The sequence below is a fragment of the Thalassophryne amazonica genome, chromosome 6, assembly GCF_902500255.1.
Source record: "Thalassophryne amazonica chromosome 6, fThaAma1.1, whole genome shotgun sequence".
In the NCBI taxonomy this organism is placed as follows: Eukaryota; Metazoa; Chordata; class Actinopteri; order Batrachoidiformes; family Batrachoididae; genus Thalassophryne; species Thalassophryne amazonica.
The window spans coordinates 56615005-56634774 of record NC_047108.1 but is presented as its reverse complement, the minus strand read 5'-3'; the positions used below and the strand labels follow the sequence as shown (position 1 = coordinate 56634774).

Sequence of the window (19770 nt, the reverse complement as noted above, 5' to 3'; positions counted from 1 at the left end):
TTTAAAAAATTTAATTGTAAACCATGGTGGAAAATAAGATAAGACTTTATTGATCTCACAGTGGAGAAATTCACATGTTACATCAGCTCTTAATAAACACACAAGATGAGTGCGAGTAGAAAAAAATGTGCATCAAACAGCGTGTGCAAAGATGAGCAATAAAATAAGTATTTGATCACCCACAGACATGCAAGATTTCTGGCTCTCACAGACCTGTAACTTCAGAAGAAGCTCTTCTGTCCTCCACCTGTTACCTGCATTAATGGCACCTGTTGAAACTCATTATCTGTATAAAAGACACCTATCCACAGCCTCAAACAGCCAGACTCCAAATTCAACCATGGCCAAGACCAAAGAGCTATCGAAGGACACCAGGAAGAATATTGTAGATGTGCACCAGGCTGGGAAGAGTGAATCTACAATAGTCAAGCAGGTTGGTGTGATGTGGGAGCAATTGTAAAATATGGAAGACATACAAGATAATCTCCCTCGATCTGGGGCTCCATGCAAGATGTCATCACATGGGGTCAAAATGATCATGAGAACATGAACAGAAATCCCAGAACTACACGGAGGGACCTAATGATTGACCTGCAGAGAGCTGGCACCAAAGTAACAAAGGCTACACACTATGCAGAGAGGGACTCAAATCCTGCAGTGCCAGGTATGTCCCCCTGCTTAAGCCAGTATGTGTCCAGGCCCGTCTGAAGTTTGCCAGAGAGCATGTGGGTGAATCCAGAAGAGGATTGGGAGAATATCATGTGGTCAGATGAAACCAAATAGAACATTTTGATAAAAACTCGTTGTGTTTGTAGGAAGAAGAATGCTGAGTTGCATTCCAAGAACACCATACCTACTGTGAAGCATGGGGTGGAAACATTATGCTTTGGGGCTGTTTTTTCTGCAAAGGGGACAAGGCGACTGATCTGTGTTAAGGGAAGAATGAACAGGGCCATGTATCATGAGATTTCAAGCCAAAACCTCTTTCCATCAGTGAGAGCATTGAAGATGCAATGTGGCTGGGTCTTCCAGCATGAAAATGATCCCAAACACACCGCTCAGGCAACAAAGGAGTGGCTCCGTAAAAAGCATTTCAAGGTCCTGGAGTGGCCAAGCCAGTCTCCAGACCTCAGCCCCATAGAAAATTTGTTGAGGGAGTTGAAAGTCCGTGTTGCCCAGCGACAGCCCAAAAACATCACTGCTCTAGAGGAGATCTGCATGGAGGAATGGGCCAAAATACCAGCCACAGTGTGTGCAAACCTGGTGAAGACTTACAGGAAACGTTTGACCTCTGTCATTGCCAACAAAGATTATGTTACAAAGTATTGAGTTGAACTTTTATTATTGACCCTTCGGCTGCTCCCTTGTTTTGTACTCGGGGTCGCCACAGCAAACCCAAGGTGGATCTGCATGTTGAATTGGCACAGGTTTTACACCGGATGCCCTTCCTGATGCAACTCCACATTACATGGAGAAATGTGGCAGGGGTGGGATTTGAACCCGGAACCTTCTGCACTGAAACCAAGCACATTAACCACTTGGCCACCACATATACTTATTTTCCACCATAATTTGCAATTGAATTCTTTAAAAATCCTACAATGTGATTTTCTGGATTTTTTTTCTCCTTTTGTCTCTCATAGTTGAAGTGTATCTATGTTGAAAATTACAGACCTCTCTCATCTTTCTAAGTAGGAGAACATGCACAATCAGGGACTGACTTAATACTTTTTTACCCCACTGTATACCACAATGAGACAACAATGTTCTATGACAGTCTTGGATAACATATGGGCAAATCAATAGACATTCTAAAACTAGTGAGAATACCACAATTAGATAACCTTAAACTTAAGCCAGTCTTGGATAATATATGAACTAACAAACATGTCAAGGAGTGATAATATCACATTCAGAAAATCATAAGAGTCTTTTGGATAATGTATGCAAACATGAATTAGCATATCAAGGTGTGATATACCACACACAGAAAACCCTAAACCTAACACAGTCTTGGACAAATTATGAACACTTTAACAAATGTGTCAAGGAGTGATAATGCCACTCTCAGAAAACCTTGAAAACCTTAAACAGTCTTGGCTAAAGTATGAGCACATTTCCAAACATGTCAAAGACTGAAAATACCTCATTCGGAATCCTTAAACCTTTTTAACAATCAGGCTAGATACCTTAAAGCCATGATAACCTTGGATATCATTGCATCGTGCTTCCACTAACCACAGAGTGGCATTCAGAGAATTTGAAAAATGTGGCAATGTATCGTCTTATCATTAACAGAAGTCATCAATATATCAAGCAATTAATTGCTATACAATCATGTTTGACAAATACATGATTAGTCTACAGATTCATCCAAGGCCACAACACTAATCAATGTCCTTGTCATCATCCTCATCAGAGGTAAACACACATGCTCCTGTTATGATTTCATTGCACATTGGAAGTCTGGGATATGAGAACATGTAGGTAGTGAATGCCTCAAAGATACTTTCAGGTTATTACTGTTATTGTTGTTGTTTTTGTTGTTTCTATTATTTATGTTATTGTCATTATTACTATCAACGTATACCCCATATATAGAGATAATTTGTCCCACCTCACAGGTGTGGCAAATAAAGATGCTGATTAAACAGCTTGATTATTGCAGAGGTGTGCATTAGGCTGGCCACAATAAAAGCCCACTCTAAAATGTTCAGTTTTTGTCACACAGCACAGTGCCACAGAGGTTGCAAGTTTTGAGAGATCTTGCAGTTGGCATGCTGACTGCAAGAATGTCCACCAGAGCTGTTGCCTGTTTAATTGAATGTTCATTTCTCGACCATAAGCCATCTCCACGGGTTTTTCAGAGAATTTGGCAGTACATCCAAATGGTCTCCCAAACGCAGACCACATGTAACCGCACCAGCTCAGGACCTTCAAATCCAGCATGTTCTACTCCAAGATCATCTGAGACCAACCACCTGGACAGCTGCTACAACAGTCACTTTGCAAAACCAAATAATTTCTGTACAAACAGTCAGAAACCATCTCAGGGAAGCTCATCTGCATGGTCGTTGTCCTCATCGGGCACTAGACCTGGCTGCAGTCCGTTATCATAACCCACTTGAGTCAGCAAATGCTCTCATTTGATGGTGCCTGGCTGCTGCTGAACTTATGCGAAGGAGATGTGTTGCACTGCATGAGGCAAATGGTGGTCATACCAGATACTGACTGGTTTTCTTACTCCCCAGACCCCCCAGTAAAGCAAAATTAAACATTTCAGATTGGCCTTATATTGTGGCCAGCGAAGGCACACCTGTGCAATAATAATGCTATGCCACACCTGTGAGGTGGGATGGATCTTGGCAAAGGAGAAGTGCTCATGAACACAGATTTAGACAGATTTGTGAACAATATTTGAGACAAATACATGAAATACATATTTAAATTTTTGGAACATCTGTCCTGAAAATATTAAATTATGTGGTACTCTAGTCGACTTTAAAAAATTTAATAAAACTACAACCCCAATTCCAGTGAAATTGGGATGTTGTATAAAATGTAAATAAAAACAGAATACCATGATCTGCAAATCCTCTTCAACCCATATTCAATTGAATACACCACAAATACAAGATATTTAATGTTCAAACTGATAAACTTTATTGTTTTGTGCAAATATTTGCTCATTTTGAAATGGATGCCTGCAACATGTTTCAAAAAAGCTGGGACAGTGGTATGTTTACCACGGTGTTACATCACGTTTCCTTCTAACAACACTCAATAAGCGTTTGGCAACTGAGGACACTAATTGTTGAAGCTTTGTAGGTGGAATTCTTTCCCATTCTTGCTTGATGTACGACTTCACTTGTTCAACAGTCTGGGGTCTCCGTTGTTGTATTTTGCGCTTCATAATGCGCCACACATTTTTAATGGGTGACAGGTCTGGACTGCAGGCAGGCCAGTCTAGTACCCACACTCTTTTACTACGAAGCCACGCTGTTGTAACGTGCAGAATGTGACTTGGCATTGTCTTGCTGAAATAAGTAGGGACGTCTCTGAAAAAGATGTTGCTCGGATGGCAGCATGTGTTGCTCCAAAACCTGGATCTACCTTTCAGCATTGATGGTGTCATCACAGATGTGTAAGTTGCCCATGCCATGGGCACTAACACACCCCCATACCATCACAGATGCTGGCTTTTGAACTTTGTGCTGGTAACAATCTGGATGGTCTTTTTCCTCTTTTGTCCAGAGGAGACAACATCCATGATTTCCAAATACAATTTGAAATGTGGACCCATCAGACCACAGAACACTTTTCCACTTTGCATCTGTCCATTTCAAATGAGCTCAGGCCCAGAGAAGGCGGCAGCATTTGTGGATGTTGTTGATGTGTGGCTTTCGCTTTGCATGATAGAGTTTTTACTTGCACTTGTAGATGTAGCGACGAACTGTGTTAACTGACATTGGTTTTCTGAAGTGTTCCTGAGCCCATGCAGTAAGATCCTTTACACAATGATGTCGGTTTTTAATGCAATGCCGCCTGAGGGTTCAAAGGTCATGGGCATTCAGTGTTGGTTTTCGGCCTTGCCGTTTATGTGTAGAAAGTTCTCCAGATTCTCTGAATCTTCTGATTATATTATGGACTGTAGATGATGGAATCCCTAAATTCCTTGCAATTGAACATTGACAAACATTGTTCTTTAACTGTTGGACTATTTTTTCATGCATTTGTGGTGATCCTCACCCCATCTTTGCTTGTGAACGGCTGAGCCTTTTGGGGATGCTCCTTTTATACCCAATCATTACACTCATCTATTTCCAATTAACCTGTTCACCCGTGGAATGTACCTTACAGGTGTTTTTTGAGCATTCATCAACTTTCTCAGTCTTTTGTTGCCCCTGTCAATTCACACAATGTCACTGGAATTTGGGTTGTAATATAATCTCTCATTGCAGTATGGACAATTAAGTTTATTGATTTGGTGTTATTACTTTTGGATTGTGCATTGTGCATTATTATTTACTTTGTTGTGTTGAGAGAATTCAGTTCATTTATTAATCTCAAATGCCTGTGCTATTTGTTGTTTTATATATATATATATATATATATATATATATATATATATATATATATATATATATATATACATACAGTAGTGTTCAAAATAATAGTGCTATGTGACTAAAAAGATTAATCCAGGTATTGAGTATATTTCTAATTGTTACATGGGAAACAAGGTACCAGTAGATTCAGGAGATTCTCACAAATCCAACAAGACAAAGCATTCATCAATGCAATGCACACTTCAATGCAGACTCTTAAGGCTATGAAATTGGGCTATTAGTAAAAAAAAGTAGTAGAAAAGGGGGTGTTCATAATAATAGTAGCATCTACTGTTGACGCTACAAACTCAAAACTACTATGTTCAAACTGCTTTTTAGCAATCCTGTGAATCACTAAACTAGTATTTAGTTGTATAACCAGTTGTGTTGTGTTAGTTGTGTTTTTCATGATTTCTTCACATTTGCGAGACATTAATTTTGTTGGTTTGGAACCAAGATTTTGCTTGTTTACTAGTGTGCTTGGGGTCATTGTTTTGTTGAAACACCCATTTCAAGGGCATGTCCTCTTCAGCATAAGGCAACATGACCTCTTCAAGTATTTTGACATATCCAAACTGATCCATGATACCTGGTATGCGATATATAGGCCCCACACCATAGTAGGAGAAACATGCCCATATCACGATGCTTGCACCACCATGCTTTACTGTCTTCACTGTGAACTGTGGCTTGAATACAGAGTTTGGGGGTCGTCTCACAAACTGTCTGCAGCCCTTGGACCCAAAAAGAACAATTTTACTCTCATCAGTCCACAAAATATTCCTCCGTTTCTCTTTAGGCCAGTTGATGTGTTCTTTGGCAAATTGTAACCTCTTCTGCACATATCTTTTATTTAACATTGGGACTTTGCAGGGGATTCTTGCAAATAAATTAGCTTCACACAGGCGTCTTCTAACTGTCACAGCACTTACAGGTAACTCCAGACTGTCTTTGATCATCCTGGAGCTGATCAATGGGTGAGCCTTTGCCATTCTGGTTATTCTTCTATCCATTTTGATGGTTGTTTTCCGTTTTCTTCCACGCGTCTCTGTCTCTCAAACTACGCTCTTCTTCTGAACAATGTCTTGAACGTCCCATTTTCCTCAGGCTTTCAAAGAGAAAAGCATGTTCAACAGGTGCTGTCTTCATCCTTAAATAGGAGATACCTGATTCACACGTGTGTTCCACAAAATTGACGAACTCAGACTGAATGCCACACTGCTATTATTGTGAACACCCCCTTTTCTACTTTTTTTTTTACTAATAGCCCAATTTCATAGCCTTAAGAGTGTGCATATCATGAATGCTTGGTCTTGTTGGATTTGTGAGAATCTACTGAATCTACTGGTACCTTGTTTTCCATGTAACAATAAGAAATATAATACTCAAAACCTGGATTAATCTTTTTCGTCACATAGCACTACTATTATTCTGAACACTACTGTGTCTCAACAAAAATATAAATGCAACACTTTTGGTTTTGCTCCCATTTTGTATGAGATGAACTCAAAGATCTAAAACTTTTTCCACATACACAATATCACCATTTCTCTCAAATATTGTTCACAAACCAGTCTAAATCTGTAATAGTGAGCACTTCTCCTTTGCTGAGATAATCCATCCCACCTCACAGGTGTGCCATACCAAGATGCTGATTAGACACCATGATTAGTGCACAGGTGTGCCTTAGACTGCCCACAATAAAAGGCCACTCTGATAGGTGCAGTTTTATCACACAGCACAATGCCACAGATGTCGCAAGATTTGAGGGAGCGTGCAATTGGCATGCTGACAGCAGGAATGTCAACCAGAGCTGTTGCTCGTGTATTGACTGTTCATGTCTCTACCATAAGCCGTCTCCAAAGTCGTTTCAGAGAATTTGGCAGTACATCCAACCAGCCTCACAACCGCAGACCACGTGTAACCACACCAGCCCAGGACCTCCACATCCAGCATGTTCACCTCCAAGATCGTCTGAGACCAGCCACTCGGACAGCTGCTGAAACAATCGGTTTGCATAACCAAAGAATTTTTGCACAAACTGTCAGAAACCGTCTCAGGGAAGCTCATCTGCATGCTCGTCGTCCTCATCGGGGTCTCGACCTGACTCCAGTTCGTCGTCGTAACCGACTTGAGTTGGCAAATGCTCACATTCGCTGGCGTTTGGCACGTTGGAGAGGTGTTCTCTTCACAGATGATGCGAAGGAGATGTGTTGCACTGCATGAGGCAAATGGTGGTCACACCAGATACTGACTGGTATTCCCCCCCCCCCCCCCCCAATAAAACAAAACTGCACCTTTCAGAGTGGCCTTTTATTGTGGGCAGTCTAAGGCACACCTGTGCACTAATCATGGTGTCTAATCAGCATCCTGATATGGCACACCTGTGAGGTGGGATGGATTATCTCAGCAAAGGAGAAGTGCTCACTATCACAGATTTAGACTGGTTTGTGAACAATATTTGAGAGAAATGGTGATATTGTGTATGTGGAAAAAGTTTTAGATCTTTGAGTTCATCTCATACAAAATGGGAGCAAAACCAAAAGTGTTGCATTTATATTTTTGTTGAGTATATATATATATATATATATATATATATATATATATATATATATATATATATATATATATATATATATATATATATAATTATTATGGCAAAAGTGGTGGGTGTATATAAGCTTTTGCTTCTGCCTACACCCTTTTGACCACATTTGCTGACTGTAAAATCTTAATTTGTGACAAGGAATTTTGTGTGCCGAATAAATTCATTCATTCAGAAATAGGTCTTTTGTGTATATAGAAAATGTTTCAATCGTAATTCATAATTTCATACTTAGCAATTTCGATTGGATTGGGCTTATCTAATCAGATGAAGCTGTGTACATGGCGTGATTTTGATCTGATTGTTAAATCAGTTTACTTGTGGTCCATGTAATGCCCCTTTCACATTGGTGTATTCGTAGAGCTGCTCATTGTGGCGTATCGTCTATGCTGAGTTGAGCAGCTCTACGCCCACTCTTAGCAGCTCTACGTCGAGTTTTTTCTCCCTACGCAGCAGTATGTAGAGGGCTACACACGTTGGACGGAAGAAATTAAACATGTTTAATTTTCTTTGGCGTAGGGCGCTGGACACAATTTTAAGCAGGTCTGTGCAGCACACTGTTACTGCACGCAGGTATGTGCAACACAGCGCTCCTGTACACAACAAAAAACTGTGTGCTGCATCCAGAGGTATCAGCTGAGAACATGAGCACACAGCCCACAGCGCCTGTGTGCTCAGAACAGGGAATCGAACCTCAACTCAGAAATCCAGAAACACAACAGAAACAGCAGGTCGGTCGGTCGCTCTCTCTCTCGTGCGCTTTCCCTCACACTCACTCTGTCTCTCTCTCTCCCTCTGCCCCCCCCCCCTCTCTCTCTCTCTCTCTCTCTCTCTGTCTGATCAAACCTGACTTTAAAATAAAAGTGCACTTGCTGCATGTCGGTGCGCCCATCAAATGCCCTGATCGATCAGATCTGATCAAATCTGTGACTTTAAAATAAAAGCGCACTCGCTGCATGTCAGTGCGCTCATCAAACGTCCTGATCGTGGCAGTAATGCAGCTGTAAAAACCTCATGATACAGTCCACTGTTTTCCAAGTGCAGTGATGTGTTCTGCACAGCCTGCAGCTGCAGGAATGAAATGGGTTTAAATAGCGGCAAGGTACACGCGACTGTGTGCACACATTAAAAAAGTGAACACATGCAGCTGCAAGTATGAAACGAACATGGAAAAAGGCTAAGTACGTGCTCATTACGAGCATATTTAAACGAAACACAACACTGCAATATGCAGCTCTATGAATATGCCAATGTGAAAGGGACTTAACTGCAGCTATTGAAAAGCTGAGATGGCAGGCTTTCATAAAAAGGTATGGTAGCCTTTGCCACTTTTTCTGTAACGATCAATCCTTCTGGCTAACGGTGTATGAATACAAAAAGCAACTTAGATTGATGAGCTGTCATAATGCCCCTTTCACATCAGGCCTGCTTCGAGTTGCTTCATGCGGCGTCATGATGACACAGGAATGTCTGTGTCATGTGCACGCAGCAGGGGGGCAGAGAGGAGGTGAGAACGCAGAAGAGAACCTGCAGGCAATTTGGCTGCAGCCACACTGTGCACTCTGATTTAGCCCCTTTCACATTGGTGTATTCGTAGAGCTGCTCATTGCAGTGTACCGTCTACACTGAGTTGAGCAGCTCTACGCCCACTTTTAGCAGCTCTACGTGGAGTTTTTGCTCCATACGCAGCAGTATGCTGAGGGCTACGCGCTTAGGACGGAAGAAATTAAACATGTTTAATTTTCTTTGGCGTAGAGCACTGGATTCAGTTTTAAGCAGGTCTGCACAGCACAGCGTTACTGCATGCAAATGCAAGTCTGTGCAACATGGCGCTCCTGTACACAACCAAAAACTGAGTGTGTCAGCTGGAGAACATGAGAACACAGCCCACAGCACCTGTGTGTTCAGAACAGGGAATCAAACCTCAACTCAGAAATCCAGAAACACAACAGAAACAGCAGGTCAGTCGCTCGCTCTCTCGCGCGCGCTCTCCCTCTCTCTCTCTCTCTCTCTCTCTGTGTGTGTCTGATCAGATCTGTGACTTTAAAATAAAAGCGCACTCGCTGCATGTCGGTGTGCTTATCAAACGCCCTGATCGATCAGGTCTGATCAGACCTGTGACTTTAAAATAAAAGAGCCCTCGCTGCATGTTGGTGCGCTCATCAAACGCCCTGATTGATCAGGTCTGATCAAATCAGCGGATCAGAGCAACCGGAGCTTTAAAAGTTTAACAAGTCACAGCGTTTCATTCAGGGCAGCCTTTACCACAGCCAGACTCAGCAGCATCTGGACTCAATGAAAGTGATCCACCAAGACAAAAAAAAAAAAAATAATAATAATAATAATAATAATAATGTTAAATGACTCTGTTTTTGAGTTGCACCACACCTGCAGTAGATAACAGAGTGCACTTCCACAGAGGCAGAAAATAGCACTGAACTGGTTTAATAGCAGCATGGTACATGCAACTGTGTGCACACGTTAAAATGCGAACACACACAGCTGCAAGTATGAAACAAACATTGAAAAAGGCTGAGTATGCGTGTATTTCGGGCGTGTTTAAATGAAACACAACGCCACAATGAGCAGCTCTACAAATACGCCAATGTGAAAGGGGCTTTTCTCTTCTAGTTTATATTTGTTCTTGTGCAGGGATACAGGTCTGCGCTCTGATTTCTGTTATAGTTTATCTTTCTTCCTTTGACCACAAGGTATGTGTATGTGCATGCACGTCCGCACGAACCGTCCATGAGTAAATGTGGAGCTGTCTGGAGTTATACTTGATGTGGACATGTCCTGTCTCTGGCAATCAGTCTGTGAGTAGGACTTATGTCCTTTTTTCCCTTTATTTAACACAATTATGAGAGGGTTTGAGGGGAGAGTAAGCCTGCAGCCAGCCAGTTTTTTTTTTCTTTTAATTGTTCACATGCAAATGAATCGTCTGTGAGGAGACTGGACATGTCCGGACTTTTTACTGGATGTGGACATGTCCTGTCTCTGGCAATCAGTTTGTGAGCAGGACTTTTTATGGACTTTATTTAAACACAGTTGTGATTGAATTTAAGTGTGAGTAGCTGCAGCTGCTGCCAGGCTGAGCTCTTTTTTTTTTTTTCTGTGCTCTTTGAACGTGTAGTTTTACTGAATTGTGTACACCGTATAAAAACAATGCTAGGTGATTTATACTTCGGGAACAATGGAACACAGCAGGAATCATAAATTGGCGTCGGGTAACGTTGTATTGAGTGGGTGTGGGTTCCAGTCACGTTGAGTACCCTTGCATTGCCCTGACTTGCGTTAAAACCACTTCCTTTCTGTGTCCTGTGCCCGACGCAGAAAAAATTAAACATGTTTAATTTTTGGTGTCCAATTCGCTTCATTCTTTGTGTCCCTCACCCTGTTGTGGCATTGAGCTACATCGTCTCGGCACTAGGTTGCATCCACATGGTGTCGTCATGACGCTGCACTACGCAACTTGAAGTGGGCCAGGTGTGAAAGGGGCTTAAGCCCGAGCATCAAACTCAAGCCCCTTTCACACCTGGCAAATGTAGAGTTGCATGCCGACTATGCCTATTACTATGACTATGACTATTGAAGGAGGCTGCATAAGCTCTGTGCGGAGCTTATGCAGCCCTATGTGGCAATACACTGAGGGATGCAAAGGGGTCCGCAAAATGGATGCAAAAAATTAAACCTGTTTAATTTTTTCATAGACATTCAGCATAGAGCACTAGACGCTGTGCTCTACGCACGTCTATGCAACACTCCACTACTGTACACCAAGCCTCCTTAATTGTACGCTACCCTATGCCAGTGCGGCAAAAATCCTAGGTTTTTTATCTGTACATACCTGCATTGTTAAATTTTATTCATCCTGCTGGAGTCTATAGAACTTTGCTGGCAGTGAAGCTTCCAAACCACAGACAAAAAAGAGGCATGCCAAAACCACAAGCGAAGAAGAAGCGGGCTAAAACGTCTCCCCCTGCTTGCTACATATGCAGCCATTCCTGTGTAGTAGATAGGCAGTACAATGCAACTCTATGCAGGCCCAGTGTGAAAGGGTCTTAAGTGGCTGCTGACCACCATCAGCTAGCTAAAACTTGGTCCACAAGTTTACGTAACGATTATGGATAAAAATGGCTCTTAATTTATTGTGAATTTTTCTAACACACTCTGTCTAACACTTGGAAGAAATGATTTGTGATCTGGTGTATAATTTTTTTTAAAGATAGCATTGACTGGAGTGAGATATGCACTTCAAGTCCACAGGAAAGAGTTAGTTTATTTTACAAAATATTATCTCTGGGAGAGACAGCATGCCACAGTGTTGTGGCAAAAAGTAAACTGGCTAACTGTTTTTTTTTTTTGTTTTGTTTTTTTTTTTTTTCTTTTGGAGTTTCCAGAGTTCATGTCAGTCAAACAGTGAGGGTGTGACATTTATTATATTTTCTGCAAAGTCTGATATTTGACAATTGATGAAATTTCAAAATGCTCCTATTGTTTTTTGTTGTTGTTTGTTTGTTTTGTTTTTGTTTTTTTGGAAACAGGTGACTAGATGACTAGATGACTCAAATTGTTAAAAAAATCATCCATGTTGCTGCTTTATAACAGTCTGTTGTTGTCGTTTGAATACCCCCGGTTGCTTGGAGTCACCACAGTGGATCTGGTTTGGAGCTACATTGGGATTTGGCACATTTGGCAATAATCTGTCTCACATAACTCCAGTTCGTCATGGAGATATATGCTCACAACTGGTCCTCAAACAGACTGCCAGCCAAGTGGACCTTTTCGGCTTGACTTCTGAGATCTGATGGCTTCCACTGTTATATACTGACCCTGTACCTGTTCTGAGCATGTATTTTAGGCTACCATGCATGTGTAAAAATCATGGGGTAAACACAGAATCTTAAAAGAACTTTGTCAGCATGCCCAATTCTGAATTTACTTAATCTATCTGGAACAGTCTGGGTTCATCACTGCAAGTGGCTTTTTTCTGTCTGACCCCTAAATTGCAGTAGACATGGTTGCATCACATCAGGGTTGCGCCATTGCTGCCAGAGGAAATTGTGGTCATTCAAGACCATCCTTGTGGTTCCACCAGTAGTGGTACAGTGGGTTTCAAATATGTCTCAGAAGTGGATCTCTGCTCCATGAAGATTATTTGCCAGTTCTGTTTTTGATGGATGCCACCTCTGGTATACATCTGCCCACCCAGTCAGGGTGTGGTTTTCACATGATTCATGAATTTACCCATCATCTTGTCTCATTAGTAAAGTGTATTTTTAACAATAGAACATAACCACCAGTCTTTGATCCATGTTGTTTTGAGCTGGACTTGTACTGTATGAACTGTGTTGACTTCAGCACAATAAAGAAGGAAATAGCAACATAAAACATGATTAAAATATGCAAAAATGAAAAGTAATATTATAACTCCACAGTTTGCTCACCCATATGTAAAAAAAAAAAAAATAAATAAATAAAGAAAAATTGACCAAATCAACAAGTAAGCAAATGCTCTGCTTCTGAAATGCTGCCAGTTGGATATGAATCCTTGTGCATGATGGAACAAAGGGCCTCATAAAGCCACAGCTCATGGGATAATAGAGTTTTGGTGACATTTAATTAATATACAGTAGCTTTGAGCACTGACCTACTTGAGAAATCAGTTGTGGGTTGTTGTTAGGTTGTTGTGTAGGTAGTTAAAAAAATAGTCGAATTACAGGTTCCACAGTCTGTAATGAAATTCATGCTTGTGGCATTATTGGAAAAACTGCTGTTGTGCCCAGTGTTTTAAGTCAAAGATTCCAGCATTTTTTTAAATTGCATGAGGTTTTTTTTTTTTTCCCAGTTCAGTACAACAGCTGCATTGACAGTTTGAAAAACACCAGAGTGACACTTTGTGTGTGTGTGTGTGTGTGTGTGTGTGTGTGTGTGTGTGTGTGTGTGTGTGTGTGTGTGTGTGTGTGTGTGTGTGTGTGTGTGTGTGTGTGTGTGTGTGTCACAGAGTGGTGGTGGTGGTGGGGTGGTCGGGGGCCTGGGGGATCGTGACAGCATAAAGCAAAAAAGTGTGCTGCCAACATGTAATTAAACTGAGTACAAAAGTGGTGGGAAGACTATCAGTTCAGCTCTTAATTGAAGGAGAATGCTCATGGCTTTTTGAGTTGTAGTCCAGTTCTCTGTCTATGTCTTTAAATATTGATGTTAATTTTTTTTAACTGTAAACAGAGTTTTGAGTTTGAATTAAAGCAATTTTTTTTTCTCAACATAAACTCACCATGTAAGAATTTGACAATACACTAAGAACAGTTCTGTTTATTTGTGTGTGTCAGATGATTGACAGAAAGCAGAGTGTAATAGAATACAGTGCTGATATTAAAACGTGCAAGAAAAAATAGATCAAACACAGGCTTTGGGGCCACAAGAAAGACTTCATGTTCCCTTAAAATGGATTATTGCTCTGTAAAACAATACTATGAGTCTGCTACTTCATTTACTTATTCTTAACCATCATGATAGCAAAAGCAACGGGCTGAGGCAATGTTTTAATTTCATTACACCAAAGAAAACCTTTGTGTTATTTAACCATTTCATCTACTGCAGTTTTTTTCTTGCTACAGTATATGTTTGTGTCTGTTAATTGAATTTGTATATAATAATTTTGTTTTCTTAATTCTACAATAAAAGGAGAAAAACAAGTTTTGCTTAAAAACAGGCTTATCTCAGTCTGCCAGCTTAGTTCACTGTAAGCCTCCAAGTAAGTAAGTCCCTTCGGCTGCTCCCTTGTTTTGTACTCGGGGTCACCACAGCAAATCCAAGGTGGATCTGCATGTTGAATTGGCACAAATTTTACCCTTCCTGACGCAACTCCACATTACATGTAGAAATGTGGTAGGGGTGGGATTCGAACCGGGAACCTTCCGCACTGAAACCAAGTGCATTAACCACTTGGCCACCACTGTAAGCCTCCAAGCATGGAGAGAATAAGAAGGGAGGAGTGGATCACTGAGTGTTCATTCTTTGAGTTTGTAGTGTGCATCTTGGCCTCTGTAACAACTGGAAGAAAGTTTTAAAGGGCAAAGTCACGCTACCACTTGTCATATTAATGTTTTTATTTCAGTACATTTAGCCATTTGATGTGCGAATGTGTTGCACCTCTGTGTTGATGCGTGTCCTTGCTCAGCCTGCCACAGACTGATAAGCACTTTCTGCAAAAGGATTTCTTTTGATCTGTGTCTCTGCATCTGCAGGCTTCCTTCACATTGTTGAAATAATACATGGCAACATTTCTCCTGAAGTATGTCCTGCCTAGTCTGTGACAAATTCAGGTCACACTAGTTTGCCTCCCATTAGCACAGCTCTACTCTATGCTAATTGTGTTTTGGAGTTATAGATGTTATCAATTAAAGTAGGATGTTTCACAAAAGTAAAGCCCCTTTCACACCGGGCCCACTTCGAGTTGCATTGTGCAGCGTCAAGATGACGCCACGTGGAAGCAACCCAATGCCGAGACGATGTAGCTCAACACCACAACAGCGCGAGGGACGCAAAGGACGAAGCAAATCGGATGCCAAAAATTAAACATGTTTAATTTATTATGCGTCTAGCACAAGACACAGAAATTAGGTGGTTTCAGTGCAAGTCAGAGCAATGCAACGGTACTCAACGTGACTATAAGCCACACCCTCACAATACAACGTTACCCGATGCCAATTTATGATTCCTGCTGTGTTCCATTGTTCCCGAAGTATAAATCACGCAGGATTGTCTTTATATCGTGTACACAATGAAGTAAAACTACACGGTCAAAAAGTGCACAGAAAAAAAATAAAAAAAACTGCTGATTGCAGCCTGACAAGTCCGGACATCTCCAGTCCCCTTACAGACGATTCGTTTGCACGCGCACATGTGAACAATTAAAAGAAAAAAAATGGCTGGCTGCAGGCAGCTCCTCGCTCTCCCCTCAAACTCTCTCATCACTGTGTTAAATACAGGACAAAAAAGGACATAAGTCCTGCTCACAGACTGATTGCCAGAGACAGGACATGTCCACATCAAGTATAACTCCAGACACCTCCACATTTACACACAGATGGTTCGTTCGTGCACATGAGCGCACGCAGCTCGCGGTCAAAGGAAGAAAGATAAACTATAACAGAACTCAGAGCGCAGACCTGCACCCCTGCACAAGAACAAAAACTAGAAGCTACCATGTCATTAGGAGGGTACTAACTAGAGCACAATAGGTGTTAATTAGATCATTTGATTAGTCCTAAGCCAATAGCAGTCTGCCTCTCGGTAGGATGGATCTGGTTAGGTTAATACTCCAGCTTTTGTAGCTTCTGTTATTCTTTTCTACAAGAGTCAAGAGAGAAGGCAGACTACGCATGCGCAGTGAATGGCCCCTTCACACATAAAATGATTTAAGTCGATTAGCGCATGAAGGAGGAATTGCATGCCATTCGTGAAAAATCGGAGCTGCCTTCAACATCTTGTACACATGTTGCTACAAATATTCATGCACACCAGCGGCTGAAAGACAGAGAGGAGCGTGGATGAAACTGTCGCGGCAGGATTGTTCACGCCTGCCCGACGGCATGTCCCTCCCAATGTCAGCTTGATGTTTTCCTGTGGGCTGTTTCACCGTGATTCGTCCTGATTCCTACTTATTTGTGCTATGTGTGAAGGGGCCCGAAGGCAGGGCTGACCTAGTTTTAGGGCGGACCGTTCGGTCTGCGACACTGTCTAGTCAATGCAAGTGGTTTTACTCCAGTAAGAGTTGATTTTACACTATGTTGAGTTGATTTAGCCCTGTGGTAGAGTATATTTAACTCTATTTCGACTAGGACCAAATGTTATCCCAAATGTTATGCAATAATACAGAAGAAGAAACACTATGAAAGTAGATCAAATAAGTCATGGGAGCACATGGGGAGATGAGGAGAATAAGTATTTAATTTGACTTTTTTTTTCAGAAAAAGAAATAAAATCAACTGGAAAACATGCATGAAAATTTTCTCCATTCAAAGGCAACTGCCTGTCACATTGCAAACAAGCCAACGTCAGATGCATGTATCTCTACAAAAAATCAGTGACAACATAGATGAGAGCAGAACGTAAGTATGTCATGGAAAGTTCCGAACCTCATTTTCATCACGGCAGCACAAATTCATTCCAGTTCATTCCGTAATGGCTGCACGAAATTAAAAGTGAAGCAGGCTGGTTGGGGTGATTATGGTTATGGTTGGGTGAAGGAGTAGGGTTAGGTTATGGTTAAGGTTAGGGTTGGGGGTAGGAATAGGGTTAGTAATAGTGAGTTAAAAAAAAAAAAAAACACCCATCACGAAAATTTGACCCATTTCGTGATGGGAGCATGAAAAAAAACATGAGACTGGGATGAATGTTAAGTACAAACTCAAAATCGCAATGTGAAATCAAACTAACTGGAGGAAACATGTGAAGACATGACCTTAGACTTTTACTATGGAGCTTTCTCCATACTTTCAGGTGTGAAAATGCCTTTATTTGTTTCATACATTTTATAGAATATGTCTAGTTTTAGTACAGGTGGTATGAGTAACTTTATTGAATATAAAATACAGAGACATGTTTCTCAGTTTTTAAAATCCAATAAAACTGAACACAAGTAGAGACAAATTAAAATGAATACACAGGTCCTTGAAGATAGCTATTCGGTAACACTTTATATTAACTGCATGCTATAAAGTATTAGTAATGCATTTATAAAGTGTAAGTAAATGCTTAAATAACTACTTGTAAAACATTTACAAAGCATTTTTATTAGTCAGTCATTGGTAAGGACATAAATAGATGGCTGAATAATTATTAATAACAAAATATGTAATTTCTTTATAAAACATTTATAAAATATTTTTAATTCTCTACAAACCATTTAAGAAAAGTTGATCATTAATAGTTCATCATTTACAAACATAAAATCAGACACTATTCATTAGTGATAAAAATACTTTACAAATCATATTTTTCTTGTCTTTACATTTTTCCTCACAAATTATTAATAAACCATTAGTTGATGCTCAATGTATCAGTTATAACATTTGTAAAGATTGCATTAAGTACTTTTCCTTATTCCTCAATACTTTAGGGCCCTGTCCCACTGGCGTTTAGGAGGATTTGCGGATGGAATGTGCATAAAAGTGGCCCACATCCGCCAAACAACCGCAATAACCGTGTAACATTCCTGTATGAGTTGGCCGCCATCCGAACACGTCCGTGATCATCTGCAGAGGCACGTATGTCCGCAGCCAGGATTTTTGAGCGGCTCAAAACTCCTGCTGCGGATGAGATCCGCATCACTGCCTGAACACATACTGAAGACATACGCAGGACATACACAACCAACACGCCACATATCCCCTGTCATCCGCTGATATCCGCAACCGACGGGTTGGCGCGGCTTGGCGGCGGACCGGGACAGCGTGCAAAACAGATATGACGCGTGCTCAGCACGGCCACATCACGGTCGCAAATGGTATGTCGCGCATGCAGACAGAGTGGGCACGGATGGAGCAAGTGCATCACGGCCACTGTGCCCCTCATGGGGGCGCCTCCGCGGTCACCTTCGCTTCTGTTCCCTGTTATATCCACTTTTCTTCCTCATGTATCCACCCCAGGACATTTGTCATTTCCACCCACCTTTGTTGCGGACGCTCAGCTTTTGTCTCCTCATTTCATGCGCAAATCCTCCTAAACGCCAGTGGGACAGGACCCTTATGTGTCATTTGTTAATAATGCACAAAGCTCAAGGCTCTTTCCCCATCAATACAAGTATGCAGTTTTAAAGACTTTATCTTTGTACAAATTCTTCTTTCAATGTACGAATGAGCCTAAACTGAGCATTAGTTAAGCATTTGAAATATCCTTGTGGTGATTAAATGTTTTATAACTCATTTATATATGCCTATTATACATTTTAATCAAATCTCAAACAGTTGACCAATTTTCTTTTATAGGTCCATTTATAAATGCTTATCAATGTGTTAGTAAACTTAAAAATACTATTATAAAGCTTTTACAAGCTGTTAGTAAAGTATTTGGTGTGAGCTTAACTAAAGTGGTAGTTACATTTGCATTTTTAACTCATATGTAGATGCTAATTACATATTATACTCAGAGTCACCAACAGTTGACCAATTCACTTTTACATGCCCATTTATAAATGCTTATAATGCATATTTTGTTTTGAGGAATTGGTGCGGCAGATTTAGAGGAGGCGTGCGGGTTCATTCATCACAAAATGTTAAAGTGATGTTCAATTAGGAGGTGGTGTCGATTTGCGAGTAATTGAGCCGCCATTAGTTGCTAACTGATAGCTAAATGTGGGTTCAGAGCAGGTCACCATTACCTACTAAGCAATAGTGGCTAATTGGCTAACTGGTCTTAAAAACCAAGTGAGGTTTTAAATCGTACGATATAAATTCACATTGATCAAGCGGATAGCCTCTAAGATGGAAACAAAGTGTCCGCTTGATGATTTTCAACCTTAGAATAAGTTAATCAGTTAGATTTGGTAGAACAACGGTTAGCCAATGCAGCTTTAGCCTAGTTTTTGTGAACACTTATGCGCATAGCTGATTAACCATCATTTTTAATGAGGTGTCCACTGGAAGCGTGTGTGAGAATGCCAGTGATTAAGCAACATTTGTCCATACAGTCCGAAAAATGGGTAAAACCACTTTTCAATTTAATCTTTCTCCTCGGACGTTCGTCGTCAGTGAGAACAAAAGAGGAAGTGTCGTAGGACATCTTCCTCATTTTAATTTGTTGAACAATTGTGTGAGCTGCTGCCATCTGTTGGCAATATAGTATCATTTGTACTTGGTGTTGCAGCCATTTGTCGGCGAGGTAAATAAAATCACATCTTATTTGGTTTGAAAAAACAATAGGTTTATATTCCTAGAAATGACTGGGTGCTGAAAATTAAGAATTTTAATTAATAACACATAAAATAAATAAATGATTGGGTGCTAAAAATTTAAATAAAGGAACTGAATAAAATAAAATAAATTTAAGGACTAA

General features: G+C 40.7%; 1 protein-coding gene and 1 long non-coding RNA gene across 2 annotated transcripts in view; both read left to right on the top strand.

Moving 5' to 3' along the window:
- Positions 1–19770, top strand: part of LOC117512209 (plexin-A1-like) — a 1069160-nt gene that overhangs the window by 647369 nt on the left and 402021 nt on the right.
- Positions 734–16657, top strand: LOC117512214. The gene is made up of 3 exons (XR_004561247.1): positions 734–802; positions 12624–12629; positions 16647–16657. It is a non-coding gene; the product is annotated as an uncharacterized LOC117512214 (long non-coding RNA).